Source organism: Garra rufa, unplaced genomic scaffold (assembly GCF_049309525.1).
Source record: "Garra rufa unplaced genomic scaffold, GarRuf1.0 hap1_unplaced_001, whole genome shotgun sequence".
Lineage (NCBI taxonomy): Eukaryota > Metazoa > Chordata > Actinopteri > Cypriniformes > Cyprinidae > Garra > Garra rufa.
The window spans coordinates 17085010-17112873 of record NW_027394276.1 but is presented as its reverse complement, the minus strand read 5'-3'; the positions used below and the strand labels follow the sequence as shown (position 1 = coordinate 17112873).

Here is a 27864-nt window from a genome sequence, read left to right as displayed (position 1 = left end):
CTTGACACTCCAATACAGCTCTGTTGTGAGCAGAAAAGAATGCTGGAAGTACATAAGTCACTGACAGGGCCAAAGTAGCTGAAGCCCAAGGTTTGGATCCCATCATGTCATGAGAGTGCTGTCTTTCCATGCTGGCTGAAAAAAAATGTGAAGTTGCGACACAGGAAGCGCAAAGGCTGCAAACACGGTCCACGAGAAAGCACGCTTTGCTCCAATGCACATTGGTGTGTGGTCAGATTTAGTCTGCTATTGAAACTGCAGTGCAGCTCTGCTGTGAGCAGAGCACCCAAAAATACAGGTCACTCGGAAAGGTTCCCCTCCACGGAAATCTTTAGTAAAAGGCGAAAGATTTATGCGTCTATGAAGAGAAACTCGAGTTGTGTGCCCATGCGCTTGAGCATGTGCGCTCCCTGTGGTAAACCACTATACTCACAAAGGGTAATCTAGGGTGCCGATAAGATTTTCATCTCCCCCTCACTCCAAATGGGAGGAGTAAAAGTTAAAAAGTCTCTTCCATCATCCATTCTCGCCTGCCACACAGGAGGCCTGGCTCTGATTCCCGGGCAAATGCAGGAACAGAGTTCTTTCAAGTAATGGGTGTGTGTTTGCATGTGTGTGGGATTCTTTAAAATGAGCCTTGAAGGCCAAGCCTGATTTGCTAGAAGGAGCTCCAAACTTTGCATATTGACCCAACCCCCCTTTACCTGGATTTGACGTGTAACAGTTACGCACCATTACTAAATCCAGGGCAATGTGAAGGCCGAAAGTCTCCCAGCCGAGCATTGGTGGTTCAGTGGTAGAATTCTCGCCTGCCACGCGGGAGACCCGGGTCCGATTCCCGGCCAATGCAGGAACGGAGTGCTTTTAATTAAGTTGTGTGTGTGCTTGCATGTGTGTAAGGTTCTTTAAAATGAAGCCTGATTTACTTGAAGGAGCTCCAACCTTTGCATACCGACCAACCCCCGTTCCCTGCCGAATCTTTTCAGAAACTCATTAGTCCGTCTATATTCGTCAAATGCCTATAAAACTTGTTCACTTTATCTATAGGTTGACGAAGTTTAGCAGTGGGCAATATACTCGTAAATGCGGTGTTAATTCCAAACGTTCTCCCTCCTTTCCGAGCATTGGTGGTTCAGTGGTAGAATTCTAGCAGTGGGCGATATGATCCACGTAAATGCGATGTTACTGCCACATGATTTCCCATCTTTTTTTTCATGTTCCCATTATGAAAAGTAAAAAAAAATAGTAATAATAGTAAAGTGGTCCAAATGAGGACCCCCTGTAATGTGTAGCATTCAAGATATTGGGAGACTCAATAAGATCAAGGCAGGTTGATTTGTTTTTTTTCATGGAGTAGTGGCTCCTTATGCTGATGTCGGTGAAGTCAAGTCGACTGGGGGCGAAGCACAGCGGGTGCAGCTCCTCGTTAGTATAGTGGACAGTATCTCCGCCTGTCACGCGGAAGACCGGGGTTCGATTCCCCGACGGGGAGACCCAGCTGTTTGCTGCTGCTGAACGACTCATCCAAAAGATTTTGGTGCTGACAGAGGTCACAGAAGGAGTTCTGCTTCAACGTCAGCCAGAGCCAAAACAAATGCGTTGGCCGGGAATCGAACCCGGGTCAACTGCTTGGAAGGCAGCTATGCTCACCACTATACCACCAACGCAAGTTCCCGACTCCAGCTTTTAGCCATCTGAAAAGAATGCTTGAAATGCACAAGTCACTGATAGGGCAAAAGGAGCTGAAGCCATCTTTGTTTGTATCCCGTCATGTACGAGAGAGTGCTGTCTTTCCATGCGGGCTAAAGAAATCTGGAGCTGCGACGCAGAAAGCGCAAAGGCCGCAAGTACAGAACGTGGTGAGGCGCGCTTCGTTCCACCGCCCATTGGCTGGTGGCCAGTTTTACTCTTGACACTCCAATACAGCTCTGTTGTGAGCAGAAAAGAATGCTGGAAGTACATAAGTCACTGACAGGGCCAAAGTAGCTGAAGCCCAAGGTTTGGATGCCATCATGTCATGAGAGTGCTGTCTTTCCATGCTGGCTGAAAAAAAATGTGAAGTTGCGACACAGGAAGCGCAAAGGCTGCAAACACGGTCCACGAGAAAGCACGCTTTGCTCCAATGCACATTGGTGTGTGGTCAGATTTAGTCTGCTATTGAAACTGCAGTGCAGCTCTGCTGTGAGCAGAGCACCCAAAAATACAGGTCACTCGGAAAGGTTCCCCTCCACGGAAATCTTTAGTAAAAGGCGAAAGATTTCTGCGTCTTTGAAGAGAAACTCGAGTTGTGTGCCCATGCTCTTGAGCATGTGCGCTCCATGTGGTAAACCACTATACTCACAAAGGGTAATCTAGGGTGCCGATAAGATTTTCATCTCCCCCTCACTCCAAATGGGAGGAGTAAAAGTTAAAAAGTCTCTTCCATCATCCATTCTCGCCTGCCACACAGGAGGCCTGGCTCTGATTCCCGGGCAAATGCAGGAACAGAGTTCTTTCAAGTAAGGGGTGTGTGTTTGCATGTGTGTGGGATTCTTTAAAATGAGCCTTGAAGGCCAAGCCTGATTTGCTAGAAGGAGCTCCAAACTTTGCATATTGACCCAACCCCCCTTTACCTGGATTTGACGTGTAACAGTTACGCACCATTACTAAATCCAGGGCAATGTGAAGGCCGAAAGTCTCCCAGCCGAGCATTGGTGGTTCAGTGGTAGAATTCTCGCCTGCCACGCGGGAGACCCGGGTCCGATTCCCGGCCAATGCAGGAACGGAGTGCTTTTAATTAAGTTGTGTGTGTGCTTGCATGTGTGTAAGGTTCTTTAAAATGAAGCCTGATTTACTTGAAGGAGCTCCAACCTTTGCATACCCGACCAACCCCCGTTCCCTGCCGAATCTTTTCAGAAACTCATTAGTCCGTCTATATTCGTCAAATGCCTATAAAACTTGTTCACTTTATCTATAGGTTGACGAAGTTTAGCAGTGGGCAATATACTCGTAAATGCGGTGTTAATTCCAAACGTTCTCCCTCCTTTCCGAGCATTGGTGGTTCAGTGGTAGAATTCTAGCAGTGGGCGATATGATCCACGTAAATGCGATGTTACTGCCACATGATTTCCCATCCTTTTTTTCATGTTCCCATTATGAAAAGTAAAAAAAATATAGTAATAATAGTAAAGTGGTCCAAATGAGGACCCCCTGTAATGTGTAGCATTCAAGATATTGGGAGACTCAATAAGATCAAGGCAGGTTGATTTGTTTTTTTCATGGAGTAGTGGCTCCTTATGCTGATGTCGGTGAAGTCAAGTCGGCTGGGGGCGAAGCACAGCGGGTACAGCTCCTCGTTAGTATAGTGGACAGTATCTCCGCCTGTCACGCGGAAGACCGGGGTTCGATTCCCCGACGGGGAGACCCAGCTCTTTGCTGCTGCTGAACGACTCATCCAAAAGATTTTGGTGCTGACAGAGGTCACAGAAGGAGTTCTGCTTCAACGTCAGCCAGAGCCAAAACAAATGCTTTGGCCGGGAATCGAACCCGGGTCAACTGCTTGGAAGGCAGCTATGCTCACCACTATACCACCAACGCAAGTTCCCGACTCCAGCTTTTAGCCATCTGAAAAGAATGCTTGAAATGCACAAGTCACTGATAGGGCAAAAGGAGCTGAAGCCATCTTTGTTTGTATCCCGTCATGTACGAGAGAGTGCTGTCTTTCCATGCGGGCTAAAGAAATCTGGAGCTGCGACGCAGAAAGCGCAAAGGCCGCAAGTACAGAACGCGGTGAGGCGCGCTTCGTTCCACCGCCCATTGGCTGGTGGCCAGTTTTACTCTTGACACTCCAATACAGCTCTGTTGTGAGCAGAAAAGAATGCTGGAAGTACATAAGTCACTGACAGGGCCAAAGTAGCTGAAGCCCAAGGTTTGGATCCCATCATGTCATGAGAGTGCTGTCTTTCCATGCTGGCTGAAAAAAAATGTGAAGTTGCGACACAGGAAGCGCAAAGGCTGCAAACACGGTCCACGAGAAAGCACGCTTTGCTCCAATGCACATTGGTGTGTGGTCAGATTTAGTCTGCTATTGAAACTGCAGTGCAGCTCTGCTGTGAGCAGAGCACCCAAAAATACAGGTCACTCGGAAAGGTTCCCCTCCACGGAAATCTTTAGTAAAAGGCGAAAGATTTATGCGTCTATGAAGAGAAACTCGAGTTGTGTGCCCATGCGCTTGAGCATGTGCGCTCCCTGTGGTAAACCACTATACTCACAAAGGGTAATCTAGGGTGCCGATAAGATTTTCATCTCCCCCTCACTCCAAATGGGAGGAGTAAAAGTTAAAAAGTCTCTTCCATCATCCATTCTCGCCTGCCACACAGGAGGCCTGGCTCTGATTCCCGGGTGTGTGTTTGCATGTGTGTGGGATTCTTTAAAATGAGCCTTGAAGGCCAAGCCTGATTTGCTAGAAGGAGCTCCAAACTTTGCATATTGACCCAACCCCCCTTTACCTGGATTTGACGTGTAACAGTTACGCACCATTACTAAATCCAGGGCAATGTGAAGGCCGAAAGTCTCCCAGCCGAGCATTGGTGGTTCAGTGGTAGAATTCTCGCCTGCCACGCGGGAGACCCGGGTCCGATTCCCGGCCAATGCAGGAACGGAGTGCTTTTAATTAAGTTGTGTGTGTGCTTGCATGTGTGTAAGGTTCTTTAAAATGAAGCCTGATTTACTTGAAGGAGCTCCAACCTTTGCATACCGACCAACCCCCGTTCCCTGCCGAATCTTTTCAGAAACTCATTAGTCCGTCTATATTCGTCAAATGCCTATAAAACTTGTTCACTTTATCTATAGGTTGACGAAGTTTAGCAGTGGGCAATATACTCGTAAATGCGGTGTTAATTCCAAACGTTCTCCCTCCTTTCCGAGCATTGGTGGTTCAGTGGTAGAATTCTAGCAGTGGGCGATATGATCCACGTAAATGCGATGTTACTGCCACATGATTTCCCATCTTTTTTTTCATGTTCCCATTATGAAAAGTAAAAAAAAATAGTAATAATAGTAAAGTGGTCCAAATGAGGACCCCCTGTAATGTGTAGCATTCAAGATATTGGGAGACTCAATAAGATCAAGGCAGGTTGATTTGTTTTTTTTCATGGAGTAGTGGCTCCTTATGCTGATGTCGGTGAAGTCAAGTCGACTGGGGGCGAAGCACAGCGGGTGCAGCTCCTCGTTAGTATAGTGGACAGTATCTCCGCCTGTCACGCGGAAGACCGGGGTTCGATTCCCCGACGGGGAGACCCAGCTGTTTGCTGCTGCTGAACGACTCATCCAAAAGATTTTGGTGCTGACAGAGGTCACAGAAGGAGTTCTGCTTCAACGTCAGCCAGAGCCAAAACAAATGCGTTGGCCGGGAATCGAACCCGGGTCAACTGCTTGGAAGGCAGCTATGCTCACCACTATACCACCAACGCAAGTTCCCGACTCCAGCTTTTAGCCATCTGAAAAGAATGCTTGAAATGCACAAGTCACTGATAGGGCAAAAGGAGCTGAAGCCATCTTTGTTTGTATCCCGTCATGTACGAGAGAGTGCTGTCTTTCCATGCGGGCTAAAGAAATCTGGAGCTGCGACGCAGAAAGCGCAAAGGCCGCAAGTACAGAACGTGGTGAGGCGCGCTTCGTTCCACCGCCCATTGGCTGGTGGCCAGTTTTACTCTTGACACTCCAATACAGCTCTGTTGTGAGCAGAAAAGAATGCTGGAAGTACATAAGTCACTGACAGGGCCAAAGTAGCTGAAGCCCAAGGTTTGGATGCCATCATGTCATGAGAGTGCTGTCTTTCCATGCTGGCTGAAAAAAAATGTGAAGTTGCGACACAGGAAGCGCAAAGGCTGCAAACACGGTCCACGAGAAAGCACGCTTTGCTCCAATGCACATTGGTGTGTGGTCAGATTTAGTCTGCTATTGAAACTGCAGTGCAGCTCTGCTGTGAGCAGAGCACCCAAAAATACAGGTCACTCGGAAAGGTTCCCCTCCACGGAAATCTTTAGTAAAAGGCGAAAGATTTCTGCGTCTTTGAAGAGAAACTCGAGTTGTGTGCCCATGCTCTTGAGCATGTGCGCTCCATGTGGTAAACCACTATACTCACAAAGGGTAATCTAGGGTGCCGATAAGATTTTCATCTCCCCCTCACTCCAAATGGGAGGAGTAAAAGTTAAAAAGTCTCTTCCATCATCCATTCTCGCCTGCCACACAGGAGGCCTGGCTCTGATTCCCGGGCAAATGCAGGAACAGAGTTCTTTCCAGTAAGGGGTGTGTGTTTGCATGTGTGTGGGATTCTTTAAAATGAGCCTTGAAGGCCAAGCCTGATTTGCTAGAAGGAGCTCCAAACTTTGCATATTGACCCAACCCCCCTTTACCTGGATTTGACGTGTAACAGTTACGCACCATTACTAAATCCAGGGCAATGTGAAGGCCGAAAGTCTCCCAGCCGAGCATTGGTGGTTCAGTGGTAGAATTCTCGCCTGCCACGCGGGAGACCCGGGTCCGATTCCCGGCCAATGCAGGAACGGAGTGCTTTTAATTAAGTTGTGTGTGTGCTTGCATGTGTGTAAGGTTCTTTAAAATGAAGCCTGATTTACTTGAAGGAGCTCCAACCTTTGCATACCCGACCAACCCCCGTTCCCTGCCGAATCTTTTCAGAAACTCATTAGTCCGTCTATATTCGTCAAATGCCTATAAAACTTGTTCACTTTATCTATAGGTTGACGAAGTTTAGCAGTGGGCAATATACTCGTAAATGCGGTGTTAATTCCAAACGTTCTCCCTCCTTTCCGAGCATTGGTGGTTCAGTGGTAGAATTCTAGCAGTGGGCGATATGATCCACGTAAATGCGATGTTACTGCCACATGATTTCCCATCCTTTTTTTCATGTTCCCATTATGAAAAGTAAAAAAAATATAGTAATAATAGTAAAGTGGTCCAAATGAGGACCCCCTGTAATGTGTAGCATTCAAGATATTGGGAGACTCAATAAGATCAAGGCAGGTTGATTTGTTTTTTTCATGGAGTAGTGGCTCCTTATGCTGATGTCGGTGAAGTCAAGTCGGCTGGGGGCGAAGCACAGCGGGTACAGCTCCTCGTTAGTATAGTGGACAGTATCTCCGCCTGTCACGCGGAAGACCGGGGTTCGATTCCCCGACGGGGAGACCCAGCTCTTTGCTGCTGCTGAACGACTCATCCAAAAGATTTTGGTGCTGACAGAGGTCACAGAAGGAGTTCTGCTTCAACGTCAGCCAGAGCCAAAACAAATGCGTTGGCCGGGAATCGAACCCGGGTCAACTGCTTGGAAGGCAGCTATGCTCACCACTATACCACCAACGCAAGTTCCCGACTCCAGCTTTTAGCCATCTGAAAAGAATGCTTGAAATGCACAAGTCACTGATAGGGCAAAAGGAGCTGAAGCCATCTTTGTTTGTATCCCGTCATGTACGAGAGAGTGCTGTCTTTCCATGCGGGCTAAAGAAATCTGGAGCTGCGACGCAGAAAGCGCAAAGGCCGCAAGTACAGAACGTGGTGAGGCGCGCTTCGTTCCACCGCCCATTGGCTGGTGGCCAGTTTTACTCTTGACACTCCAATACAGCTCTGTTGTGAGCAGAAAAGAATGCTGGAAGTACATAAGTCACTGACAGGGCCAAAGTAGCTGAAGCCCAAGGTTTGGATCCCATCATGTCATGAGAGTGCTGTCTTTCCATGCTGGCTGAAAAAAAATGTGAAGTTGCGACACAGGAAGCGCAAAGGCTGCAAACACGGTCCACGAGAAAGCACGCTTTGCTCCAATGCACATTGGTGTGTGGTCAGATTTAGTCTGCTATTGAAACTGCAGTGCAGCTCTGCTGTGAGCAGAGCACCCAAAAATACAGGTCACTCGGAAAGGTTCCCCTCCACGGAAATCTTTAGTAAAAGGCGAAAGATTTATGCGTCTATGAAGAGAAACTCGAGTTGTGTGCCCATGCGCTTGAGCATGTGCGCTCCCTGTGGTAAACCACTATACTCACAAAGGGTAATCTAGGGTGCCGATAAGATTTTCATCTCCCCCTCACTCCAAATGGGAGGAGTAAAAGTTAAAAAGTCTCTTCCATCATCCATTCTCGCCTGCCACACAGGAGGCCTGGCTCTGATTCCCGGGCAAATGCAGGAACAGAGTTCTTTCAAGTAATGGGTGTGTGTTTGCATGTGTGTGGGATTCTTTAAAATGAGCCTTGAAGGCCAAGCCTGATTTGCTAGAAGGAGCTCCAAACTTTGCATATTGACCCAACCCCCCTTTACCTGGATTTGACGTGTAACAGTTACGCACCATTACTAAATCCAGGGCAATGTGAAGGCCGAAAGTCTCCCAGCCGAGCATTGGTGGTTCAGTGGTAGAATTCTCGCCTGCCACGCGGGAGACCCGGGTCCGATTCCCGGCCAATGCAGGAACGGAGTGCTTTTAATTAAGTTGTGTGTGTGCTTGCATGTGTGTAAGGTTCTTTAAAATGAAGCCTGATTTACTTGAAGGAGCTCCAACCTTTGCATACCGACCAACCCCCGTTCAATGCCGAATCTTTTCAGAAACTCATTAGTCCGTCTATATTCGTCAAATGCCTATAAAACTTGTTCACTTTATCTATAGGTTGACGAAGTTTAGCAGTGGGCAATATACTCGTAAATGCGGTGTTAATTCCAAACGTTCTCCCTCCTTTCCGAGCATTGGTGGTTCAGTGGTAGAATTCTAGCAGTGGGCGATATGATCCACGTAAATGCGATGTTACTGCCACATGATTTCCCATCCTTTTTTTCATGTTCCCATTATGAAAAGTAAAAAAAATATAGTAATAATAGTAAAGTGGTCCAAATGAGGACCCCCTGTAATGTGTAGCATTCAAGATATTGGGAGACTCAATAAGATCAAGGCAGGTTGATTTGTTTTTTTCATGGAGTAGTGGCTCCTTATGCTGATGTCGGTGAAGTCAAGTCGGCTGGGGGCGAAGCACAGCGGGTACAGCTCCTCGTTAGTATAGTGGACAGTATCTCCGCCTGTCACGCGGAAGACCGGGGTTCGATTCCCCGACGGGGAGACCCAGCTCTTTGCTGCTGCTGAACGACTCATCCAAAAGATTTTGGTGCTGACAGAGGTCACAGAAGGAGTTCTGCTTCAACGTCAGCCAGAGCCAAAACAAATGCGTTAGCCGGGAATCGAACCCGGGTCAACTTCTTGGAAGGCAGCTATGCTCACCACTATACCACCAACGCAAGTTCCCGACTCCAGCTTTTAGCCATCTGAAAAGAATGCTTGAAATGCACAAGTCACTGATAGGGCAAAAGGAGCTGAAGCCATCTTTGTTTGTATCCCGTCATGTACGAGAGAGTGCTGTCTTTCCATGCGGGCTAAAGAAATCTGGAGCTGCGACGCAGAAAGCGCAAAGGCCGCAAGTACAGAACGTGGTGAGGCGCGCTTCGTTCCACCGCCCATTGGCTGGTGGCCAGTTTTACTCTTGACACTCCAATACAGCTCTGTTGTGAGCAGAAAAGAATGCTGGAAGTACATAAGTCACTGACAGGGCCAAAGTAGCTGAAGCCCAAGGTTTGGATCCCATCATGTCATGAGAGTGCTGTCTTTCCATGCTGGCTGAAAAAAAATGTGAAGTTGCGACACAGGAAGCGCAAAGGCTGCAAACACGGTCCACGAGAAAGCACGCTTTGCTCCAATGCACATTGGTGTGTGGTCAGATTTAGTCTGCTATTGAAACTGCAGTGCAGCTCTGCTGTGAGCAGAGCACCCAAAAATACAGGTCACTCGGAAAGGTTCCCCTCCACGGAAATCTTTAGTAAAAGGCGAAAGATTTATGCGTCTATGAAGAGAAACTCGAGTTGTGTGCCCATGCGCTTGAGCATGTGCGCTCCCTGTGGTAAACCACTATACTCACAAAGGGTAATCTAGGGTGCCGATAAGATTTTCATCTCCCCCTCACTCCAAATGGGAGGAGTAAAAGTTAAAAAGTCTCTTCCATCATCCATTCTCGCCTGCCACACAGGAGGCCTGGCTCTGATTCCCGGGCAAATGCAGGAACAGAGTTCTTTCAAGTAATGGGTGTGTGTTTGCATGTGTGTGGGATTCTTTAAAATGAGCCTTGAAGGCCAAGCCTGATTTGCTAGAAGGAGCTCCAAACTTTGCATATTGACCCAACCCCCCTTTACCTGGATTTGACGTGTAACAGTTACGCACCATTACTAAATCCAGGGCAATGTGAAGGCCGAAAGTCTCCCAGCCGAGCATTGGTGGTTCAGTGGTAGAATTCTCGCCTGCCACGCGGGAGACCCGGGTCCGATTCCCGGCCAATGCAGGAACGGAGTGCTTTTAATTAAGTTGTGTGTGTGCTTGCATGTGTGTAAGGTTCTTTAAAATGAAGCCTGATTTACTTGAAGGAGCTCCAACCTTTGCATACCGACCAACCCCCGTTCCCTGCCGAATCTTTTCAGAAACTCATTAGTCCGTCTATATTCGTCAAATGCCTATAAAACTTGTTCACTTTATCTATAGGTTGACGAAGTTTAGCAGTGGGCAATATACTCGTAAATGCGGTGTTAATTCCAAACGTTCTCCCTCCTTTCCGAGCATTGGTGGTTCAGTGGTAGAATTCTAGCAGTGGGCGATATGATCCACGTAAATGCGATGTTACTGCCACATGATTTCCCATCTTTTTTTTCATGTTCCCATTATGAAAAGTAAAAAAAAATAGTAATAATAGTAAAGTGGTCCAAATGAGGACCCCCTGTAATGTGTAGCATTCAAGATATTGGGAGACTCAATAAGATCAAGGCAGGTTGATTTGTTTTTTTTCATGGAGTAGTGGCTCCTTATGCTGATGTCGGTGAAGTCAAGTCGACTGGGGGCGAAGCACAGCGGGTGCAGCTCCTCGTTAGTATAGTGGACAGTATCTCCGCCTGTCACGCGGAAGACCGGGGTTCGATTCCCCGACGGGGAGACCCAGCTGTTTGCTGCTGCTGAACGACTCATCCAAAAGATTTTGGTGCTGACAGAGGTCACAGAAGGAGTTCTGCTTCAACGTCAGCCAGAGCCAAAACAAATGCGTTGGCCGGGAATCGAACCCGGGTCAACTGCTTGGAAGGCAGCTATGCTCACCACTATACCACCAACGCAAGTTCCCGACTCCAGCTTTTAGCCATCTGAAAAGAATGCTTGAAATGCACAAGTCACTGATAGGGCAAAAGGAGCTGAAGCCATCTTTGTTTGTATCCCGTCATGTACGAGAGAGTGCTGTCTTTCCATGCGGGCTAAAGAAATCTGGAGCTGCGACGCAGAAAGCGCAAAGGCCGCAAGTACAGAACGTGGTGAGGCGCGCTTCGTTCCACCGCCCATTGGCTGGTGGCCAGTTTTACTCTTGACACTCCAATACAGCTCTGTTGTGAGCAGAAAAGAATGCTGGAAGTACATAAGTCACTGACAGGGCCAAAGTAGCTGAAGCCCAAGGTTTGGATGCCATCATGTCATGAGAGTGCTGTCTTTCCATGCTGGCTGAAAAAAAATGTGAAGTTGCGACACAGGAAGCGCAAAGGCTGCAAACACGGTCCACGAGAAAGCACGCTTTGCTCCAATGCACATTGGTGTGTGGTCAGATTTAGTCTGCTATTGAAACTGCAGTGCAGCTCTGCTGTGAGCAGAGCACCCAAAAATACAGGTCACTCGGAAAGGTTCCCCTCCACGGAAATCTTTAGTAAAAGGCGAAAGATTTCTGCGTCTTTGAAGAGAAACTCGAGTTGTGTGCCCATGCTCTTGAGCATGTGCGCTCCATGTGGTAAACCACTATACTCACAAAGGGTAATCTAGGGTGCCGATAAGATTTTCATCTCCCCCTCACTCCAAATGGGAGGAGTAAAAGTTAAAAAGTCTCTTCCATCATCCATTCTCGCCTGCCACACAGGAGGCCTGGCTCTGATTCCCGGGCAAATGCAGGAACAGAGTTCTTTCAAGTAAGGGGTGTGTGTTTGCATGTGTGTGGGATTCTTTAAAATGAGCCTTGAAGGCCAAGCCTGATTTGCTAGAAGGAGCTCCAAACTTTGCATATTGACCCAACCCCCCTTTACCTGGATTTGACGTGTAACAGTTACGCACCATTACTAAATCCAGGGCAATGTGAAGGCCGAAAGTCTCCCAGCCGAGCATTGGTGGTTCAGTGGTAGAATTCTCGCCTGCCACGCGGGAGACCCGGGTCCGATTCCCGGCCAATGCAGGAACGGAGTGCTTTTAATTAAGTTGTGTGTGTGCTTGCATGTGTGTAAGGTTCTTTAAAATGAAGCCTGATTTACTTGAAGGAGCTCCAACCTTTGCATACCCGACCAACCCCCGTTCCCTGCCGAATCTTTTCAGAAACTCATTAGTCCGTCTATATTCGTCAAATGCCTATAAAACTTGTTCACTTTATCTATAGGTTGACGAAGTTTAGCAGTGGGCAATATACTCGTAAATGCGGTGTTAATTCCAAACGTTCTCCCTCCTTTCCGAGCATTGGTGGTTCAGTGGTAGAATTCTAGCAGTGGGCGATATGATCCACGTAAATGCGATGTTACTGCCACATGATTTCCCATCCTTTTTTTCATGTTCCCATTATGAAAAGTAAAAAAAATATAGTAATAATAGTAAAGTGGTCCAAATGAGGACCCCCTGTAATGTGTAGCATTCAAGATATTGGGAGACTCAATAAGATCAAGGCAGGTTGATTTGTTTTTTTCATGGAGTAGTGGCTCCTTATGCTGATGTCGGTGAAGTCAAGTCGGCTGGGGGCGAAGCACAGCGGGTACAGCTCCTCGTTAGTATAGTGGACAGTATCTCCGCCTGTCACGCGGAAGACCGGGGTTCGATTCCCCGACGGGGAGACCCAGCTCTTTGCTGCTGCTGAACGACTCATCCAAAAGATTTTGGTGCTGACAGAGGTCACAGAAGGAGTTCTGCTTCAACGTCAGCCAGAGCCAAAACAAATGCTTTGGCCGGGAATCGAACCCGGGTCAACTGCTTGGAAGGCAGCTATGCTCACCACTATACCACCAACGCAAGTTCCCGACTCCAGCTTTTAGCCATCTGAAAAGAATGCTTGAAATGCACAAGTCACTGATAGGGCAAAAGGAGCTGAAGCCATCTTTGTTTGTATCCCGTCATGTACGAGAGAGTGCTGTCTTTCCATGCGGGCTAAAGAAATCTGGAGCTGCGACGCAGAAAGCGCAAAGGCCGCAAGTACAGAACGTGGTGAGGCGCGCTTCGTTCCACCGCCCATTGGCTGGTGGCCAGTTTTACTCTTGACACTCCAATACAGCTCTGTTGTGAGCAGAAAAGAATGCTGGAAGTACATAAGTCACTGACAGGGCCAAAGTAGCTGAAGCCCAAGGTTTGGATCCCATCATGTCATGAGAGTGCTGTCTTTCCATGCTGGCTGAAAAAAAATGTGAAGTTGCGACACAGGAAGCGCAAAGGCTGCAAACACGGTCCACGAGAAAGCACGCTTTGCTCCAATGCACATTGGTGTGTGGTCAGATTTAGTCTGCTATTGAAACTGCAGTGCAGCTCTGCTGTGAGCAGAGCACCCAAAAATACAGGTCACTCGGAAAGGTTCCCCTCCACGGAAATCTTTAGTAAAAGGCGAAAGATTTATGCGTCTATGAAGAGAAACTCGAGTTGTGTGCCCATGCGCTTGAGCATGTGCGCTCCCTGTGGTAAACCACTATACTCACAAAGGGTAATCTAGGGTGCCGATAAGATTTTCATCTCCCCCTCACTCCAAATGGGAGGAGTAAAAGTTAAAAAGTCTCTTCCATCATCCATTCTCGCCTGCCACACAGGAGGCCTGGCTCTGATTCCCGGGCAAATGCAGGAACAGAGTTCTTTCAAGTAATGGGTGTGTGTTTGCATGTGTGTGGGATTCTTTAAAATGAGCCTTGAAGGCCAAGCCTGATTTGCTAGAAGGAGCTCCAAACTTTGCATATTGACCCAACCCCCCTTTACCTGGATTTGACGTGTAACAGTTACGCACCATTACTAAATCCAGGGCAATGTGAAGGCCGAAAGTCTCCCAGCCGAGCATTGGTGGTTCAGTGGTAGAATTCTCGCCTGCCACGCGGGAGACCCGGGTCCGATTCCCGGCCAATGCAGGAACGGAGTGCTTTTAATTAAGTTGTGTGTGTGCTTGCATGTGTGTAAGGTTCTTTAAAATGAAGCCTGATTTACTTGAAGGAGCTCCAACCTTTGCATACCGACCAACCCCCGTTCCCTGCCGAATCTTTTCAGAAACTCATTAGTCCGTCTATATTCGTCAAATGCCTATAAAACTTGTTCACTTTATCTATAGGTTGACGAAGTTTAGCAGTGGGCAATATACTCGTAAATGCGGTGTTAATTCCAAACGTTCTCCCTCCTTTCCGAGCATTGGTGGTTCAGTGGTAGAATTCTAGCAGTGGGCGATATGATCCACGTAAATGCGATGTTACTGCCACATGATTTCCCATCTTTTTTTTCATGTTCCCATTATGAAAAGTAAAAAAAAATAGTAATAATAGTAAAGTGGTCCAAATGAGGACCCCCTGTAATGTGTAGCATTCAAGATATTGGGAGACTCAATAAGATCAAGGCAGGTTGATTTGTTTTTTTTCATGGAGTAGTGGCTCCTTATGCTGATGTCGGTGAAGTCAAGTCGACTGGGGGCGAAGCACAGCGGGTGCAGCTCCTCGTTAGTATAGTGGACAGTATCTCCGCCTGTCACGCGGAAGACCGGGGTTCGATTCCCCGACGGGGAGACCCAGCTGTTTGCTGCTGCTGAACGACTCATCCAAAAGATTTTGGTGCTGACAGAGGTCACAGAAGGAGTTCTGCTTCAACGTCAGCCAGAGCCAAAACAAATGCGTTGGCCGGGAATCGAACCCGGGTCAACTGCTTGGAAGGCAGCTATGCTCACCACTATACCACCAACGCAAGTTCCCGACTCCAGCTTTTAGCCATCTGAAAAGAATGCTTGAAATGCACAAGTCACTGATAGGGCAAAAGGAGCTGAAGCCATCTTTGTTTGTATCCCGTCATGTACGAGAGAGTGCTGTCTTTCCATGCGGGCTAAAGAAATCTGGAGCTGCGACGCAGAAAGCGCAAAGGCCGCAAGTACAGAACGTGGTGAGGCGCGCTTCGTTCCACCGCCCATTGGCTGGTGGCCAGTTTTACTCTTGACACTCCAATACAGCTCTGTTGTGAGCAGAAAAGAATGCTGGAAGTACATAAGTCACTGACAGGGCCAAAGTAGCTGAAGCCCAAGGTTTGGATGCCATCATGTCATGAGAGTGCTGTCTTTCCATGCTGGCTGAAAAAAAATGTGAAGTTGCGACACAGGAAGCGCAAAGGCTGCAAACACGGTCCACGAGAAAGCACGCTTTGCTCCAATGCACATTGGTGTGTGGTCAGATTTAGTCTGCTATTGAAACTGCAGTGCAGCTCTGCTGTGAGCAGAGCACCCAAAAATACAGGTCACTCGGAAAGGTTCCCCTCCACGGAAATCTTTAGTAAAAGGCGAAAGATTTCTGCGTCTTTGAAGAGAAACTCGAGTTGTGTGCCCATGCTCTTGAGCATGTGCGCTCCATGTGGTAAACCACTATACTCACAAAGGGTAATCTAGGGTGCCGATAAGATTTTCATCTCCCCCTCACTCCAAATGGGAGGAGTAAAAGTTAAAAAGTCTCTTCCATCATCCATTCTCGCCTGCCACACAGGAGGCCTGGCTCTGATTCCCGGGCAAATGCAGGAACAGAGTTCTTTCAAGTAAGGGGTGTGTGTTTGCATGTGTGTGGGATTCTTTAAAATGAGCCTTGAAGGCCAAGCCTGATTTGCTAGAAGGAGCTCCAAACTTTGCATATTGACCCAACCCCCCTTTACCTGGATTTGACGTGTAACAGTTACGCACCATTACTAAATCCAGGGCAATGTGAAGGCCGAAAGTCTCCCAGCCGAGCATTGGTGGTTCAGTGGTAGAATTCTCGCCTGCCACGCGGGAGACCCGGGTCCGATTCCCGGCCAATGCAGGAACGGAGTGCTTTTAATTAAGTTGTGTGTGTGCTTGCATGTGTGTAAGGTTCTTTAAAATGAAGCCTGATTTACTTGAAGGAGCTCCAACCTTTGCATACCCGACCAACCCCCGTTCCCTGCCGAATCTTTTCAGAAACTCATTAGTCCGTCTATATTCGTCAAATGCCTATAAAACTTGTTCACTTTATCTATAGGTTGACGAAGTTTAGCAGTGGGCAATATACTCGTAAATGCGGTGTTAATTCCAAACGTTCTCCCTCCTTTCCGAGCATTGGTGGTTCAGTGGTAGAATTCTAGCAGTGGGCGATATGATCCACGTAAATGCGATGTTACTGCCACATGATTTCCCATCCTTTTTTTCATGTTCCCATTATGAAAAGTAAAAAAAATATAGTAATAATAGTAAAGTGGTCCAAATGAGGACCCCCTGTAATGTGTAGCATTCAAGATATTGGGAGACTCAATAAGATCAAGGCAGGTTGATTTGTTTTTTTCATGGAGTAGTGGCTCCTTATGCTGATGTCGGTGAAGTCAAGTCGGCTGGGGGCGAAGCACAGCGGGTACAGCTCCTCGTTAGTATAGTGGACAGTATCTCCGCCTGTCACGCGGAAGACCGGGGTTCGATTCCCCGACGGGGAGACCCAGCTCTTTGCTGCTGCTGAACGACTCATCCAAAAGATTTTGGTGCTGACAGAGGTCACAGAAGGAGTTCTGCTTCAACGTCAGCCAGAGCCAAAACAAATGCGTTGGCCGGGAATCGAACCCGGGTCAACTGCTTGGAAGGCAGCTATGCTCACCACTATACCACCAACGCAAGTTCCCGACTCCAGCTTTTAGCCATCTGAAAAGAATGCTTGAAATGCACAAGTCACTGATAGGGCAAAAGGAGCTGAAGCCATCTTTGTTTGTATCCCGTCATGTACGAGAGAGTGCTGTCTTTCCATGCGGGCTAAAGAAATCTGGAGCTGCGACGCAGAAAGCGCAAAGGCCGCAAGTACAGAACGTGGTGAGGCGCGCTTCGTTCCACCGCCCATTGGCTGGTGGCCAGTTTTACTCTTGACACTCCAATACAGCTCTGTTGTGAGCAGAAAAGAATGCTGGAAGTACATAAGTCACTGACAGGGCCAAAGTAGCTGAAGCCCAAGGTTTGGATCCCATCATGTCATGAGAGTGCTGTCTTTCCATGCTGGCTGAAAAAAAATGTGAAGTTGCGACACAGGAAGCGCAAAGGCTGCAAACACGGTCCACGAGAAAGCACGCTTTGCTCCAATGCACATTGGTGTGTGGTCAGATTTAGTCTGCTATTGAAACTGCAGTGCAGCTCTGCTGTGAGCAGAGCACCCAAAAATACAGGTCACTCGGAAAGGTTCCCCTCCACGGAAATCTTTAGTAAAAGGCGAAAGATTTATGCGTCTATGAAGAGAAACTCGAGTTGTGTGCCCATGCGCTTGAGCATGTGCGCTCCCTGTGGTAAACCACTATACTCACAAAGGGTAATCTAGGGTGCCGATAAGATTTTCATCTCCCCCTCACTCCAAATGGGAGGAGTAAAAGTTAAAAAGTCTCTTCCATCATCCATTCTCGCCTGCCACACAGGAGGCCTGGCTCTGATTCCCGGGCAAATGCAGGAACAGAGTTCTTTCAAGTAATGGGTGTGTGTTTGCATGTGTGTGGGATTCTTTAAAATGAGCCTTGAAGGCCAAGCCTGATTTGCTAGAAGGAGCTCCAAACTTTGCATATTGACCCAACCCCCCTTTACCTGGATTTGACGTGTAACAGTTACGCACCATTACTAAATCCAGGGCAATGTGAAGGCCGAAAGTCTCCCAGCCGAGCATTGGTGGTTCAGTGGTAGAATTCTCGCCTGCCACGCGGGAGACCCGGGTCCGATTCCCGGCCAATGCAGGAACGGAGTGCTTTTAATTAAGTTGTGTGTGTGCTTGCATGTGTGTAAGGTTCTTTAAAATGAAGCCTGATTTACTTGAAGGAGCTCCAACCTTTGCATACCGACCAACCCCCGTTCCCTGCCGAATCTTTTCAGAAACTCATTAGTCCGTCTATATTCGTCAAATGCCTATAAAACTTGTTCACTTTATCTATAGGTTGACGAAGTTTAGCAGTGGGCAATATACTCGTAAATGCGGTGTTAATTCCAAACGTTCTCCCTCCTTTCCGAGCATTGGTGGTTCAGTGGTAGAATTCTAGCAGTGGGCGATATGATCCACGTAAATGCGATGTTACTGCCACATGATTTCCCATCTTTTTTTTCATGTTCCCATTATGAAAAGTAAAAAAAAATAGTAATAATAGTAAAGTGGTCCAAATGAGGACCCCCTGTAATGTGTAGCATTCAAGATATTGGGAGACTCAATAAGATCAAGGCAGGTTGATTTGTTTTTTTTCATGGAGTAGTGGCTCCTTATGCTGATGTCGGTGAAGTCAAGTCGACTGGGGGCGAAGCACAGCGGGTGCAGCTCCTCGTTAGTATAGTGGACAGTATCTCCGCCTGTCACGCGGAAGACCGGGGTTCGATTCCCCGACGGGGAGACCCAGCTGTTTGCTGCTGCTGAACGACTCATCCAAAAGATTTTGGTGCTGACAGAGGTCACAGAAGGAGTTCTGCTTCAACGTCAGCCAGAGCCAAAACAAATGCGTTGGCCGGGAATCGAACCCGGGTCAACTGCTTGGAAGGCAGCTATGCTCACCACTATACCACCAACGCAAGTTCCCGACTCCAGCTTTTAGCCATCTGAAAAGAATGCTTGAAATGCACAAGTCACTGATAGGGCAAAAGGAGCTGAAGCCATCTTTGTTTGTATCCCGTCATGTACGAGAGAGTGCTGTCTTTCCATGCGGGCTAAAGAAATCTGGAGCTGCGACGCAGAAAGCGCAAAGGCCGCAAGTACAGAACGTGGTGAGGCGCGCTTCGTTCCACCGCCCATTGGCTGGTGGCCAGTTTTACTCTTGACACTCCAATACAGCTCTGTTGTGAGCAGAAAAGAATGCTGGAAGTACATAAGTCACTGACAGGGCCAAAGTAGCTGAAGCCCAAGGTTTGGATGCCATCATGTCATGAGAGTGCTGTCTTTCCATGCTGGCTGAAAAAAAATGTGAAGTTGCGACACAGGAAGCGCAAAGGCTGCAAACACGGTCCACGAGAAAGCACGCTTTGCTCCAATGCACATTGGTGTGTGGTCAGATTTAGTCTGCTATTGAAACTGCAGTGCAGCTCTGCTGTGAGCAGAGCACCCAAAAATACAGGTCACTCGGAAAGGTTCCCCTCCACGGAAATCTTTAGTAAAAGGCGAAAGATTTCTGCGTCTTTGAAGAGAAACTCGAGTTGTGTGCCCATGCTCTTGAGCATGTGCGCTCCATGTGGTAAACCACTATACTCACAAAGGGTAATCTAGGGTGCCGATAAGATTTTCATCTCCCCCTCACTCCAAATGGGAGGAGTAAAAGTTAAAAAGTCTCTTCCATCATCCATTCTCGCCTGCCACACAGGAGGCCTGGCTCTGATTCCCGGGCAAATGCAGGAACAGAGTTCTTTCAAGTAAGGGGTGTGTGTTTGCATGTGTGTGGGATTCTTTAAAATGAGCCTTGAAGGCCAAGCCTGATTTGCTAGAAGGAGCTCCAAACTTTGCATATTGACCCAACCCCCCTTTACCTGGATTTGACGTGTAACAGTTACGCACCATTACTAAATCCAGGGCAATGTGAAGGCCGAAAGTCTCCCAGCCGAGCATTGGTGGTTCAGTGGTAGAATTCTCGCCTGCCACGCGGGAGACCCGGGTCCGATTCCCGGCCAATGCAGGAACGGAGTGCTTTTAATTAAGTTGTGTGTGTGCTTGCATGTGTGTAAGGTTCTTTAAAATGAAGCCTGATTTACTTGAAGGAGCTCCAACCTTTGCATACCCGACCAACCCCCGTTCCCTGCCGAATCTTTTCAGAAACTCATTAGTCCGTCTATATTCGTCAAATGCCTATAAAACTTGTTCACTTTATCTATAGGTTGACGAAGTTTAGCAGTGGGCAATATACTCGTAAATGCGGTGTTAATTCCAAACGTTCTCCCTCCTTTCCGAGCATTGGTGGTTCAGTGGTAGAATTCTAGCAGTGGGCGATATGATCCACGTAAATGCGATGTTACTGCCACATGATTTCCCATCCTTTTTTTCATGTTCCCATTATGAAAAGTAAAAAAAATATAGTAATAATAGTAAAGTGGTCCAAATGAGGACCCCCTGTAATGTGTAGCATTCAAGATATTGGGAGACTCAATAAGATCAAGGCAGGTTGATTTGTTTTTTTCATGGAGTAGTGGCTCCTTATGCTGATGTCGGTGAAGTCAAGTCGGCTGGGGGCGAAGCACAGCGGGTACAGCTCCTCGTTAGTATAGTGGACAGTATCTCCGCCTGTCACGCGGAAGACCGGGGTTCGATTCCCCGACGGGGAGACCCAGCTCTTTGCTGCTGCTGAACGACTCATCCAAAAGATTTTGGTGCTGACAGAGGTCACAGAAGGAGTTCTGCTTCAACGTCAGCCAGAGCCAAAACAAATGCTTTGGCCGGGAATCGAACCCGGGTCAACTGCTTGGAAGGCAGCTATGCTCACCACTATACCACCAACGCAAGTTCCCGACTCCAGCTTTTAGCCATCTGAAAAGAATGCTTGAAATGCACAAGTCACTGATAGGGCAAAAGGAGCTGAAGCCATCTTTGTTTGTATCCCGTCATGTACGAGAGAGTGCTGTCTTTCCATGCGGGCTAAAGAAATCTGGAGCTGCGACGCAGAAAGCGCAAAGGCCGCAAGTACAGAACGCGGTGAGGCGCGCTTCGTTCCACCGCCCATTGGCTGGTGGCCAGTTTTACTCTTGACACTCCAATACAGCTCTGTTGTGAGCAGAAAAGAATGCTGGAAGTACATAAGTCACTGACAGGGCCAAAGTAGCTGAAGCCCAAGGTTTGGATCCCATCATGTCATGAGAGTGCTGTCTTTCCATGCTGGCTGAAAAAAAATGTGAAGTTGCGACACAGGAAGCGCAAAGGCTGCAAACACGGTCCACGAGAAAGCACGCTTTGCTCCAATGCACATTGGTGTGTGGTCAGATTTAGTCTGCTATTGAAACTGCAGTGCAGCTCTGCTGTGAGCAGAGCACCCAAAAATACAGGTCACTCGGAAAGGTTCCCCTCCACGGAAATCTTTAGTAAAAGGCGAAAGATTTATGCGTCTATGAAGAGAAACTCGAGTTGTGTGCCCATGCGCTTGAGCATGTGCGCTCCCTGTGGTAAACCACTATACTCACAAAGGGTAATCTAGGGTGCCGATAAGATTTTCATCTCCCCCTCACTCCAAATGGGAGGAGTAAAAGTTAAAAAGTCTCTTCCATCATCCATTCTCGCCTGCCACACAGGAGGCCTGGCTCTGATTCCCGGGTGTGTGTTTGCATGTGTGTGGGATTCTTTAAAATGAGCCTTGAAGGCCAAGCCTGATTTGCTAGAAGGAGCTCCAAACTTTGCATATTGACCCAACCCCCCTTTACCTGGATTTGACGTGTAACAGTTACGCACCATTACTAAATCCAGGGCAATGTGAAGGCCGAAAGTCTCCCAGCCGAGCATTGGTGGTTCAGTGGTAGAATTCTCGCCTGCCACGCGGGAGACCCGGGTCCGATTCCCGGCCAATGCAGGAACGGAGTGCTTTTAATTAAGTTGTGTGTGTGCTTGCATGTGTGTAAGGTTCTTTAAAATGAAGCCTGATTTACTTGAAGGAGCTCCAACCTTTGCATACCGACCAACCCCCGTTCCCTGCCGAATCTTTTCAGAAACTCATTAGTCCGTCTATATTCGTCAAATGCCTATAAAACTTGTTCACTTTATCTATAGGTTGACGAAGTTTAGCAGTGGGCAATATACTCGTAAATGCGGTGTTAATTCCAAACGTTCTCCCTCCTTTCCGAGCATTGGTGGTTCAGTGGTAGAATTCTAGCAGTGGGCGATATGATCCACGTAAATGCGATGTTACTGCCACATGATTTCCCATCTTTTTTTTCATGTTCCCATTATGAAAAGTAAAAAAAAATAGTAATAATAGTAAAGTGGTCCAAATGAGGACCCCCTGTAATGTGTAGCATTCAAGATATTGGGAGACTCAATAAGATCAAGGCAGGTTGATTTGTTTTTTTTCATGGAGTAGTGGCTCCTTATGCTGATGTCGGTGAAGTCAAGTCGACTGGGGGCGAAGCACAGCGGGTGCAGCTCCTCGTTAGTATAGTGGACAGTATCTCCGCCTGTCACGCGGAAGACCGGGGTTCGATTCCCCGACGGGGAGACCCAGCTGTTTGCTGCTGCTGAACGACTCATCCAAAAGATTTTGGTGCTGACAGAGGTCACAGAAGGAGTTCTGCTTCAACGTCAGCCAGAGCCAAAACAAATGCGTTGGCCGGGAATCGAACCCGGGTCAACTGCTTGGAAGGCAGCTATGCTCACCACTATACCACCAACGCAAGTTCCCGACTCCAGCTTTTAGCCATCTGAAAAGAATGCTTGAAATGCACAAGTCACTGATAGGGCAAAAGGAGCTGAAGCCATCTTTGTTTGTATCCCGTCATGTACGAGAGAGTGCTGTCTTTCCATGCGGGCTAAAGAAATCTGGAGCTGCGACGCAGAAAGCGCAAAGGCCGCAAGTACAGAACGTGGTGAGGCGCGCTTCGTTCCACCGCCCATTGGCTGGTGGCCAGTTTTACTCTTGACACTCCAATACAGCTCTGTTGTGAGCAGAAAAGAATGCTGGAAGTACATAAGTCACTGACAGGGCCAAAGTAGCTGAAGCCCAAGGTTTGGATGCCATCATGTCATGAGAGTGCTGTCTTTCCATGCTGGCTGAAAAAAAATGTGAAGTTGCGACACAGGAAGCGCAAAGGCTGCAAACACGGTCCACGAGAAAGCACGCTTTGCTCCAATGCACATTGGTGTGTGGTCAGATTTAGTCTGCTATTGAAACTGCAGTGCAGCTCTGCTGTGAGCAGAGCACCCAAAAATACAGGTCACTCGGAAAGGTTCCCCTCCACGGAAATCTTTAGTAAAAGGCGAAAGATTTCTGCGTCTTTGAAGAGAAACTCGAGTTGTGTGCCCATGCTCTTGAGCATGTGCGCTCCATGTGGTAAACCACTATACTCACAAAGGGTAATCTAGGGTGCCGATAAGATTTTCATCTCCCCCTCACTCCAAATGGGAGGAGTAAAAGTTAAAAAGTCTCTTCCATCATCCATTCTCGCCTGCCACACAGGAGGCCTGGCTCTGATTCCCGGGCAAATGCAGGAACAGAGTTCTTTCCAGTAAGGGGTGTGTGTTTGCATGTGTGTGGGATTCTTTAAAATGAGCCTTGAAGGCCAAGCCTGATTTGCTAGAAGGAGCTCCAAACTTTGCATATTGACCCAACCCCCCTTTACCTGGATTTGACGTGTAACAGTTACGCACCATTACTAAATCCAGGGCAATGTGAAGGCCGAAAGTCTCCCAGCCGAGCATTGGTGGTTCAGTGGTAGAATTCTCGCCTGCCACGCGGGAGACCCGGGTCCGATTCCCGGCCAATGCAGGAACGGAGTGCTTTTAATTAAGTTGTGTGTGTGCTTGCATGTGTGTAAGGTTCTTTAAAATGAAGCCTGATTTACTTGAAGGAGCTCCAACCTTTGCATACCCGACCAACCCCCGTTCCCTGCCGAATCTTTTCAGAAACTCATTAGTCCGTCTATATTCGTCAAATGCCTATAAAACTTGTTCACTTTATCTATAGGTTGACGAAGTTTAGCAGTGGGCAATATACTCGTAAATGCGGTGTTAATTCCAAACGTTCTCCCTCCTTTCCGAGCATTGGTGGTTCAGTGGTAGAATTCTAGCAGTGGGCGATATGATCCACGTAAATGCGATGTTACTGCCACATGATTTCCCATCCTTTTTTTCATGTTCCCATTATGAAAAGTAAAAAAAATATAGTAATAATAGTAAAGTGGTCCAAATGAGGACCCCCTGTAATGTGTAGCATTCAAGATATTGGGAGACTCAATAAGATCAAGGCAGGTTGATTTGTTTTTTTCATGGAGTAGTGGCTCCTTATGCTGATGTCGGTGAAGTCAAGTCGGCTGGGGGCGAAGCACAGCGGGTACAGCTCCTCGTTAGTATAGTGGACAGTATCTCCGCCTGTCACGCGGAAGACCGGGGTTCGATTCCCCGACGGGGAGACCCAGCTCTTTGCTGCTGCTGAACGACTCATCCAAAAGATTTTGGTGCTGACAGAGGTCACAGAAGGAGTTCTGCTTCAACGTCAGCCAGAGCCAAAACAAATGCGTTGGCCGGGAATCGAACCCGGGTCAACTGCTTGGAAGGCAGCTATGCTCACCACTATACCACCAACGCAAGTTCCCGACTCCAGCTTTTAGCCATCTGAAAAGAATGCTTGAAATGCACAAGTCACTGATAGGGCAAAAGGAGCTGAAGCCATCTTTGTTTGTATCCCGTCATGTACGAGAGAGTGCTGTCTTTCCATGCGGGCTAAAGAAATCTGGAGCTGCGACGCAGAAAGCGCAAAGGCCGCAAGTACAGAACGTGGTGAGGCGCGCTTCGTTCCACCGCCCATTGGCTGGTGGCCAGTTTTACTCTTGACACTCCAATACAGCTCTGTTGTGAGCAGAAAAGAATGCTGGAAGTACATAAGTCACTGACAGGGCCAAAGTAGCTGAAGCCCAAGGTTTGGATCCCATCATGTCATGAGAGTGCTGTCTTTCCATGCTGGCTGAAAAAAAATGTGAAGTTGCGACACAGGAAGCGCAAAGGCTGCAAACACGGTCCACGAGAAAGCACGCTTTGCTCCAATGCACATTGGTGTGTGGTCAGATTTAGTCTGCTATTGAAACTGCAGTGCAGCTCTGCTGTGAGCAGAGCACCCAAAAATACAGGTCACTCGGAAAGGTTCCCCTCCACGGAAATCTTTAGTAAAAGGCGAAAGATTTATGCGTCTATGAAGAGAAACTCGAGTTGTGTGCCCATGCGCTTGAGCATGTGCGCTCCCTGTGGTAAACCACTATACTCACAAAGGGTAATCTAGGGTGCCGATAAGATTTTCATCTCCCCCTCACTCCAAATGGGAGGAGTAAAAGTTAAAAAGTCTCTTCCATCATCCATTCTCGCCTGCCACACAGGAGGCCTGGCTCTGATTCCCGGGCAAATGCAGGAACAGAGTTCTTTCAAGTAATGGGTGTGTGTTTGCATGTGTGTGGGATTCTTTAAAATGAGCCTTGAAGGCCAAGCCTGATTTGCTAGAAGGAGCTCCAAACTTTGCATATTGACCCAACCCCCCTTTACCTGGATTTGACGTGTAACAGTTACGCACCATTACTAAATCCAGGGCAATGTGAAGGCCGAAAGTCTCCCAGCCGAGCATTGGTGGTTCAGTGGTAGAATTCTCGCCTGCCACGCGGGAGACCCGGGTCCGATTCCCGGCCAATGCAGGAACGGAGTGCTTTTAATTAAGTTGTGTGTGTGCTTGCATGTGTGTAAGGTTCTTTAAAATGAAGCCTGATTTACTTGAAGGAGCTCCAACCTTTGCATACCGACCAACCCCCGTTCAATGCCGAATCTTTTCAGAAACTCATTAGTCCGTCTATATTCGTCAAATGCCTATAAAACTTGTTCACTTTATCTATAGGTTGACGAAGTTTAGCAGTGGGCAATATACTCGTAAATGCGGTGTTAATTCCAAACGTTCTCCCTCCTTTCCGAGCATTGGTGGTTCAGTGGTAGAATTCTAGCAGTGGGCGATATGATCCACGTAAATGCGATGTTACTGCCACATGATTTCCCATCCTTTTTTTCATGTTCCCATTATGAAAAGTAAAAAAAATATAGTAATAATAGTAAAGTGGTCCAAATGAGGACCCCCTGTAATGTGTAGCATTCAAGATATTGGGAGACTCAATAAGATCAAGGCAGGTTGATTTGTTTTTTTCATGGAGTAGTGGCTCCTTATGCTGATGTCGGTGAAGTCAAGTCGGCTGGGGGCGAAGCACAGCGGGTACAGCTCCTCGTTAGTATAGTGGACAGTATCTCCGCCTGTCACGCGGAAGACCGGGGTTCGATTCCCCGACGGGGAGACCCAGCTCTTTGCTGCTGCTGAACGACTCATCCAAAAGATTTTGGTGCTGACAGAGGTCACAGAAGGAGTTCTGCTTCAACGTCAGCCAGAGCCAAAACAAATGCGTTAGCCGGGAATCGAACCCGGGTCAACTTCTTGGAAGGCAGCTATGCTCACCACTATACCACCAACGCAAGTTCCCGACTCCAGCTTTTAGCCATCTGAAAAGAATGCTTGAAATGCACAAGTCACTGATAGGGCAAAAGGAGCTGAAGCCATCTTTGTTTGTATCCCGTCATGTACGAGAGAGTGCTGTCTTTCCATGCGGGCTAAAGAAATCTGGAGCTGCGACGCAGAAAGCGCAAAGGCCGCAAGTACAGAACGTGGTGAGGCGCGCTTCGTTCCACCGCCCATTGGCTGGTGGCCAGTTTTACTCTTGACACTCCAATACAGCTCTGTTGTGAGCAGAAAAGAATGCTGGAAGTACATAAGTCACTGACAGGGCCAAAGTAGCTGAAGCCCAAGGTTTGGATCCCATCATGTCATGAGAGTGCTGTCTTTCCATGCTGGCTGAAAAAAAATGTGAAGTTGCGACACAGGAAGCGCAAAGGCTGCAAACACGGTCCACGAGAAAGCACGCTTTGCTCCAATGCACATTGGTGTGTGGTCAGATTTAGTCTGCTATTGAAACTGCAGTGCAGCTCTGCTGTGAGCAGAGCACCCAAAAATACAGGTCACTCGGAAAGGTTCCCCTCCACGGAAATCTTTAGTAAAAGGCGAAAGATTTATGCGTCTATGAAGAGAAACTCGAGTTGTGTGCCCATGCGCTTGAGCATGTGCGCTCCCTGTGGTAAACCACTATACTCACAAAGGGTAATCTAGGGTGCCGATAAGATTTTCATCTCCCCCTCACTCCAAATGGGAGGAGTAAAAGTTAAAAAGTCTCTTCCATCATCCATTCTCGCCTGCCACACAGGAGGCCTGGCTCTGATTCCCGGGCAAATGCAGGAACAGAGTTCTTTCAAGTAATGGGTGTGTGTTTGCATGTGTGTGGGATTCTTTAAAATGAGCCTTGAAGGCCAAGCCTGATTTGCTAGAAGGAGCTCCAAACTTTGCATATTGACCCAACCCCCCTTTACCTGGATTTGACGTGTAACAGTTACGCACCATTACTAAATCCAGGGCAATGTGAAGGCCGAAAGTCTCCCAGCCGAGCATTGGTGGTTCAGTGGTAGAATTCTCGCCTGCCACGCGGGAGACCCGGGTCCGATTCCCGGCCAATGCAGGAACGGAGTGCTTTTAATTAAGTTGTGTGTGTGCTTGCATGTGTGTAAGGTTCTTTAAAATGAAGCCTGATTTACTTGAAGGAGCTCCAACCTTTGCATACCGACCAACCCCCGTTCCCTGCCGAATCTTTTCAGAAACTCATTAGTCCGTCTATATTCGTCAAATGCCTATAAAACTTGTTCACTTTATCTATAGGTTGACGAAGTTTAGCAGTGGGCAATATACTCGTAAATGCGGTGTTAATTCCAAACGTTCTCCCTCCTTTCCGAGCATTGGTGGTTCAGTGGTAGAATTCTAGCAGTGGGCGATATGATCCACGTAAATGCGATGTTACTGCCACATGATTTCCCATCTTTTTTTTC

The 27864-nt window shown here is 47.8% G+C and overlaps 44 non-coding genes across 44 annotated transcripts; 29 read left to right on the top strand and 15 right to left on the bottom strand.

Annotated features, from left to right (window-relative positions):
• Positions 1–264: 264 nt before the first annotated feature.
• On the bottom strand, positions 265–380 carry LOC141303815 (U5 spliceosomal RNA). Its single transcript, XR_012343782.1, has one exon. It is a non-coding gene; the product is annotated as a U5 spliceosomal RNA (small nuclear RNA).
• A 399-nt stretch (positions 381–779) lies between these two features.
• trnag-gcc (transfer RNA glycine (anticodon GCC)) lies at positions 780–850 on the top strand. The gene has a single exon. It is a non-coding gene; the product is annotated as a tRNA-Gly (tRNA).
• Positions 851–1420: 570 nt separating this feature from the next.
• trnad-guc (transfer RNA aspartic acid (anticodon GUC)) lies at positions 1421–1492 on the top strand. Its single transcript has one exon. It is a non-coding gene; the product is annotated as a tRNA-Asp (tRNA).
• A 680-nt stretch (positions 1493–2172) lies between these two features.
• On the bottom strand, positions 2173–2288 carry LOC141303885 (U5 spliceosomal RNA). Its single transcript, XR_012343853.1, has one exon. It is a non-coding gene; the product is annotated as a U5 spliceosomal RNA (small nuclear RNA).
• Positions 2289–2687: 399 nt separating this feature from the next.
• Positions 2688–2758, top strand: trnag-gcc (transfer RNA glycine (anticodon GCC)). Its single transcript has one exon. It is a non-coding gene; the product is annotated as a tRNA-Gly (tRNA).
• A 571-nt stretch (positions 2759–3329) lies between these two features.
• On the top strand, positions 3330–3401 carry trnad-guc (transfer RNA aspartic acid (anticodon GUC)). The gene has a single exon. It is a non-coding gene; the product is annotated as a tRNA-Asp (tRNA).
• Positions 3402–4081: 680 nt separating this feature from the next.
• LOC141303814 (U5 spliceosomal RNA) lies at positions 4082–4197 on the bottom strand. Its single transcript, XR_012343781.1, has one exon. It is a non-coding gene; the product is annotated as a U5 spliceosomal RNA (small nuclear RNA).
• A 365-nt stretch (positions 4198–4562) lies between these two features.
• trnag-gcc (transfer RNA glycine (anticodon GCC)) lies at positions 4563–4633 on the top strand. The gene has a single exon. It is a non-coding gene; the product is annotated as a tRNA-Gly (tRNA).
• Positions 4634–5203: 570 nt separating this feature from the next.
• On the top strand, positions 5204–5275 carry trnad-guc (transfer RNA aspartic acid (anticodon GUC)). The gene has a single exon. It is a non-coding gene; the product is annotated as a tRNA-Asp (tRNA).
• A 680-nt stretch (positions 5276–5955) lies between these two features.
• On the bottom strand, positions 5956–6071 carry LOC141303884 (U5 spliceosomal RNA). The gene has a single exon (XR_012343852.1). It is a non-coding gene; the product is annotated as a U5 spliceosomal RNA (small nuclear RNA).
• A 399-nt stretch (positions 6072–6470) lies between these two features.
• Positions 6471–6541, top strand: trnag-gcc (transfer RNA glycine (anticodon GCC)). The gene has a single exon. It is a non-coding gene; the product is annotated as a tRNA-Gly (tRNA).
• Positions 6542–7112: 571 nt separating this feature from the next.
• On the top strand, positions 7113–7184 carry trnad-guc (transfer RNA aspartic acid (anticodon GUC)). The gene has a single exon. It is a non-coding gene; the product is annotated as a tRNA-Asp (tRNA).
• Positions 7185–7864: 680 nt separating this feature from the next.
• On the bottom strand, positions 7865–7980 carry LOC141303813 (U5 spliceosomal RNA). The gene has a single exon (XR_012343780.1). It is a non-coding gene; the product is annotated as a U5 spliceosomal RNA (small nuclear RNA).
• Positions 7981–8379: 399 nt separating this feature from the next.
• trnag-gcc (transfer RNA glycine (anticodon GCC)) lies at positions 8380–8450 on the top strand. Its single transcript has one exon. It is a non-coding gene; the product is annotated as a tRNA-Gly (tRNA).
• A 570-nt stretch (positions 8451–9020) lies between these two features.
• trnad-guc (transfer RNA aspartic acid (anticodon GUC)) lies at positions 9021–9092 on the top strand. The gene has a single exon. It is a non-coding gene; the product is annotated as a tRNA-Asp (tRNA).
• Positions 9093–9772: 680 nt separating this feature from the next.
• Positions 9773–9888, bottom strand: LOC141303811 (U5 spliceosomal RNA). The gene has a single exon (XR_012343779.1). It is a non-coding gene; the product is annotated as a U5 spliceosomal RNA (small nuclear RNA).
• Positions 9889–10287: 399 nt separating this feature from the next.
• trnag-gcc (transfer RNA glycine (anticodon GCC)) lies at positions 10288–10358 on the top strand. Its single transcript has one exon. It is a non-coding gene; the product is annotated as a tRNA-Gly (tRNA).
• Positions 10359–10928: 570 nt separating this feature from the next.
• trnad-guc (transfer RNA aspartic acid (anticodon GUC)) lies at positions 10929–11000 on the top strand. The gene has a single exon. It is a non-coding gene; the product is annotated as a tRNA-Asp (tRNA).
• Positions 11001–11680: 680 nt separating this feature from the next.
• On the bottom strand, positions 11681–11796 carry LOC141303883 (U5 spliceosomal RNA). The gene has a single exon (XR_012343850.1). It is a non-coding gene; the product is annotated as a U5 spliceosomal RNA (small nuclear RNA).
• Positions 11797–12195: 399 nt separating this feature from the next.
• trnag-gcc (transfer RNA glycine (anticodon GCC)) lies at positions 12196–12266 on the top strand. Its single transcript has one exon. It is a non-coding gene; the product is annotated as a tRNA-Gly (tRNA).
• Positions 12267–12837: 571 nt separating this feature from the next.
• trnad-guc (transfer RNA aspartic acid (anticodon GUC)) lies at positions 12838–12909 on the top strand. Its single transcript has one exon. It is a non-coding gene; the product is annotated as a tRNA-Asp (tRNA).
• A 680-nt stretch (positions 12910–13589) lies between these two features.
• On the bottom strand, positions 13590–13705 carry LOC141303810 (U5 spliceosomal RNA). The gene has a single exon (XR_012343778.1). It is a non-coding gene; the product is annotated as a U5 spliceosomal RNA (small nuclear RNA).
• Positions 13706–14104: 399 nt separating this feature from the next.
• On the top strand, positions 14105–14175 carry trnag-gcc (transfer RNA glycine (anticodon GCC)). The gene has a single exon. It is a non-coding gene; the product is annotated as a tRNA-Gly (tRNA).
• Positions 14176–14745: 570 nt separating this feature from the next.
• trnad-guc (transfer RNA aspartic acid (anticodon GUC)) lies at positions 14746–14817 on the top strand. The gene has a single exon. It is a non-coding gene; the product is annotated as a tRNA-Asp (tRNA).
• A 680-nt stretch (positions 14818–15497) lies between these two features.
• LOC141303882 (U5 spliceosomal RNA) lies at positions 15498–15613 on the bottom strand. The gene has a single exon (XR_012343849.1). It is a non-coding gene; the product is annotated as a U5 spliceosomal RNA (small nuclear RNA).
• Positions 15614–16012: 399 nt separating this feature from the next.
• On the top strand, positions 16013–16083 carry trnag-gcc (transfer RNA glycine (anticodon GCC)). Its single transcript has one exon. It is a non-coding gene; the product is annotated as a tRNA-Gly (tRNA).
• Positions 16084–16654: 571 nt separating this feature from the next.
• On the top strand, positions 16655–16726 carry trnad-guc (transfer RNA aspartic acid (anticodon GUC)). Its single transcript has one exon. It is a non-coding gene; the product is annotated as a tRNA-Asp (tRNA).
• A 680-nt stretch (positions 16727–17406) lies between these two features.
• LOC141303809 (U5 spliceosomal RNA) lies at positions 17407–17522 on the bottom strand. The gene has a single exon (XR_012343777.1). It is a non-coding gene; the product is annotated as a U5 spliceosomal RNA (small nuclear RNA).
• A 399-nt stretch (positions 17523–17921) lies between these two features.
• trnag-gcc (transfer RNA glycine (anticodon GCC)) lies at positions 17922–17992 on the top strand. Its single transcript has one exon. It is a non-coding gene; the product is annotated as a tRNA-Gly (tRNA).
• Positions 17993–18562: 570 nt separating this feature from the next.
• On the top strand, positions 18563–18634 carry trnad-guc (transfer RNA aspartic acid (anticodon GUC)). Its single transcript has one exon. It is a non-coding gene; the product is annotated as a tRNA-Asp (tRNA).
• Positions 18635–19314: 680 nt separating this feature from the next.
• On the bottom strand, positions 19315–19430 carry LOC141303881 (U5 spliceosomal RNA). Its single transcript, XR_012343848.1, has one exon. It is a non-coding gene; the product is annotated as a U5 spliceosomal RNA (small nuclear RNA).
• A 399-nt stretch (positions 19431–19829) lies between these two features.
• trnag-gcc (transfer RNA glycine (anticodon GCC)) lies at positions 19830–19900 on the top strand. The gene has a single exon. It is a non-coding gene; the product is annotated as a tRNA-Gly (tRNA).
• Positions 19901–20471: 571 nt separating this feature from the next.
• On the top strand, positions 20472–20543 carry trnad-guc (transfer RNA aspartic acid (anticodon GUC)). The gene has a single exon. It is a non-coding gene; the product is annotated as a tRNA-Asp (tRNA).
• Positions 20544–21223: 680 nt separating this feature from the next.
• Positions 21224–21339, bottom strand: LOC141303808 (U5 spliceosomal RNA). The gene has a single exon (XR_012343776.1). It is a non-coding gene; the product is annotated as a U5 spliceosomal RNA (small nuclear RNA).
• Positions 21340–21704: 365 nt separating this feature from the next.
• Positions 21705–21775, top strand: trnag-gcc (transfer RNA glycine (anticodon GCC)). Its single transcript has one exon. It is a non-coding gene; the product is annotated as a tRNA-Gly (tRNA).
• A 570-nt stretch (positions 21776–22345) lies between these two features.
• On the top strand, positions 22346–22417 carry trnad-guc (transfer RNA aspartic acid (anticodon GUC)). Its single transcript has one exon. It is a non-coding gene; the product is annotated as a tRNA-Asp (tRNA).
• Positions 22418–23097: 680 nt separating this feature from the next.
• LOC141303880 (U5 spliceosomal RNA) lies at positions 23098–23213 on the bottom strand. Its single transcript, XR_012343847.1, has one exon. It is a non-coding gene; the product is annotated as a U5 spliceosomal RNA (small nuclear RNA).
• Positions 23214–23612: 399 nt separating this feature from the next.
• On the top strand, positions 23613–23683 carry trnag-gcc (transfer RNA glycine (anticodon GCC)). The gene has a single exon. It is a non-coding gene; the product is annotated as a tRNA-Gly (tRNA).
• Positions 23684–24254: 571 nt separating this feature from the next.
• Positions 24255–24326, top strand: trnad-guc (transfer RNA aspartic acid (anticodon GUC)). Its single transcript has one exon. It is a non-coding gene; the product is annotated as a tRNA-Asp (tRNA).
• Positions 24327–25006: 680 nt separating this feature from the next.
• LOC141303807 (U5 spliceosomal RNA) lies at positions 25007–25122 on the bottom strand. The gene has a single exon (XR_012343775.1). It is a non-coding gene; the product is annotated as a U5 spliceosomal RNA (small nuclear RNA).
• A 399-nt stretch (positions 25123–25521) lies between these two features.
• Positions 25522–25592, top strand: trnag-gcc (transfer RNA glycine (anticodon GCC)). The gene has a single exon. It is a non-coding gene; the product is annotated as a tRNA-Gly (tRNA).
• A 570-nt stretch (positions 25593–26162) lies between these two features.
• On the top strand, positions 26163–26234 carry trnad-guc (transfer RNA aspartic acid (anticodon GUC)). The gene has a single exon. It is a non-coding gene; the product is annotated as a tRNA-Asp (tRNA).
• Positions 26235–26914: 680 nt separating this feature from the next.
• Positions 26915–27030, bottom strand: LOC141303806 (U5 spliceosomal RNA). Its single transcript, XR_012343773.1, has one exon. It is a non-coding gene; the product is annotated as a U5 spliceosomal RNA (small nuclear RNA).
• A 399-nt stretch (positions 27031–27429) lies between these two features.
• trnag-gcc (transfer RNA glycine (anticodon GCC)) lies at positions 27430–27500 on the top strand. Its single transcript has one exon. It is a non-coding gene; the product is annotated as a tRNA-Gly (tRNA).
• Positions 27501–27864: the final 364 nt, after the last annotated feature.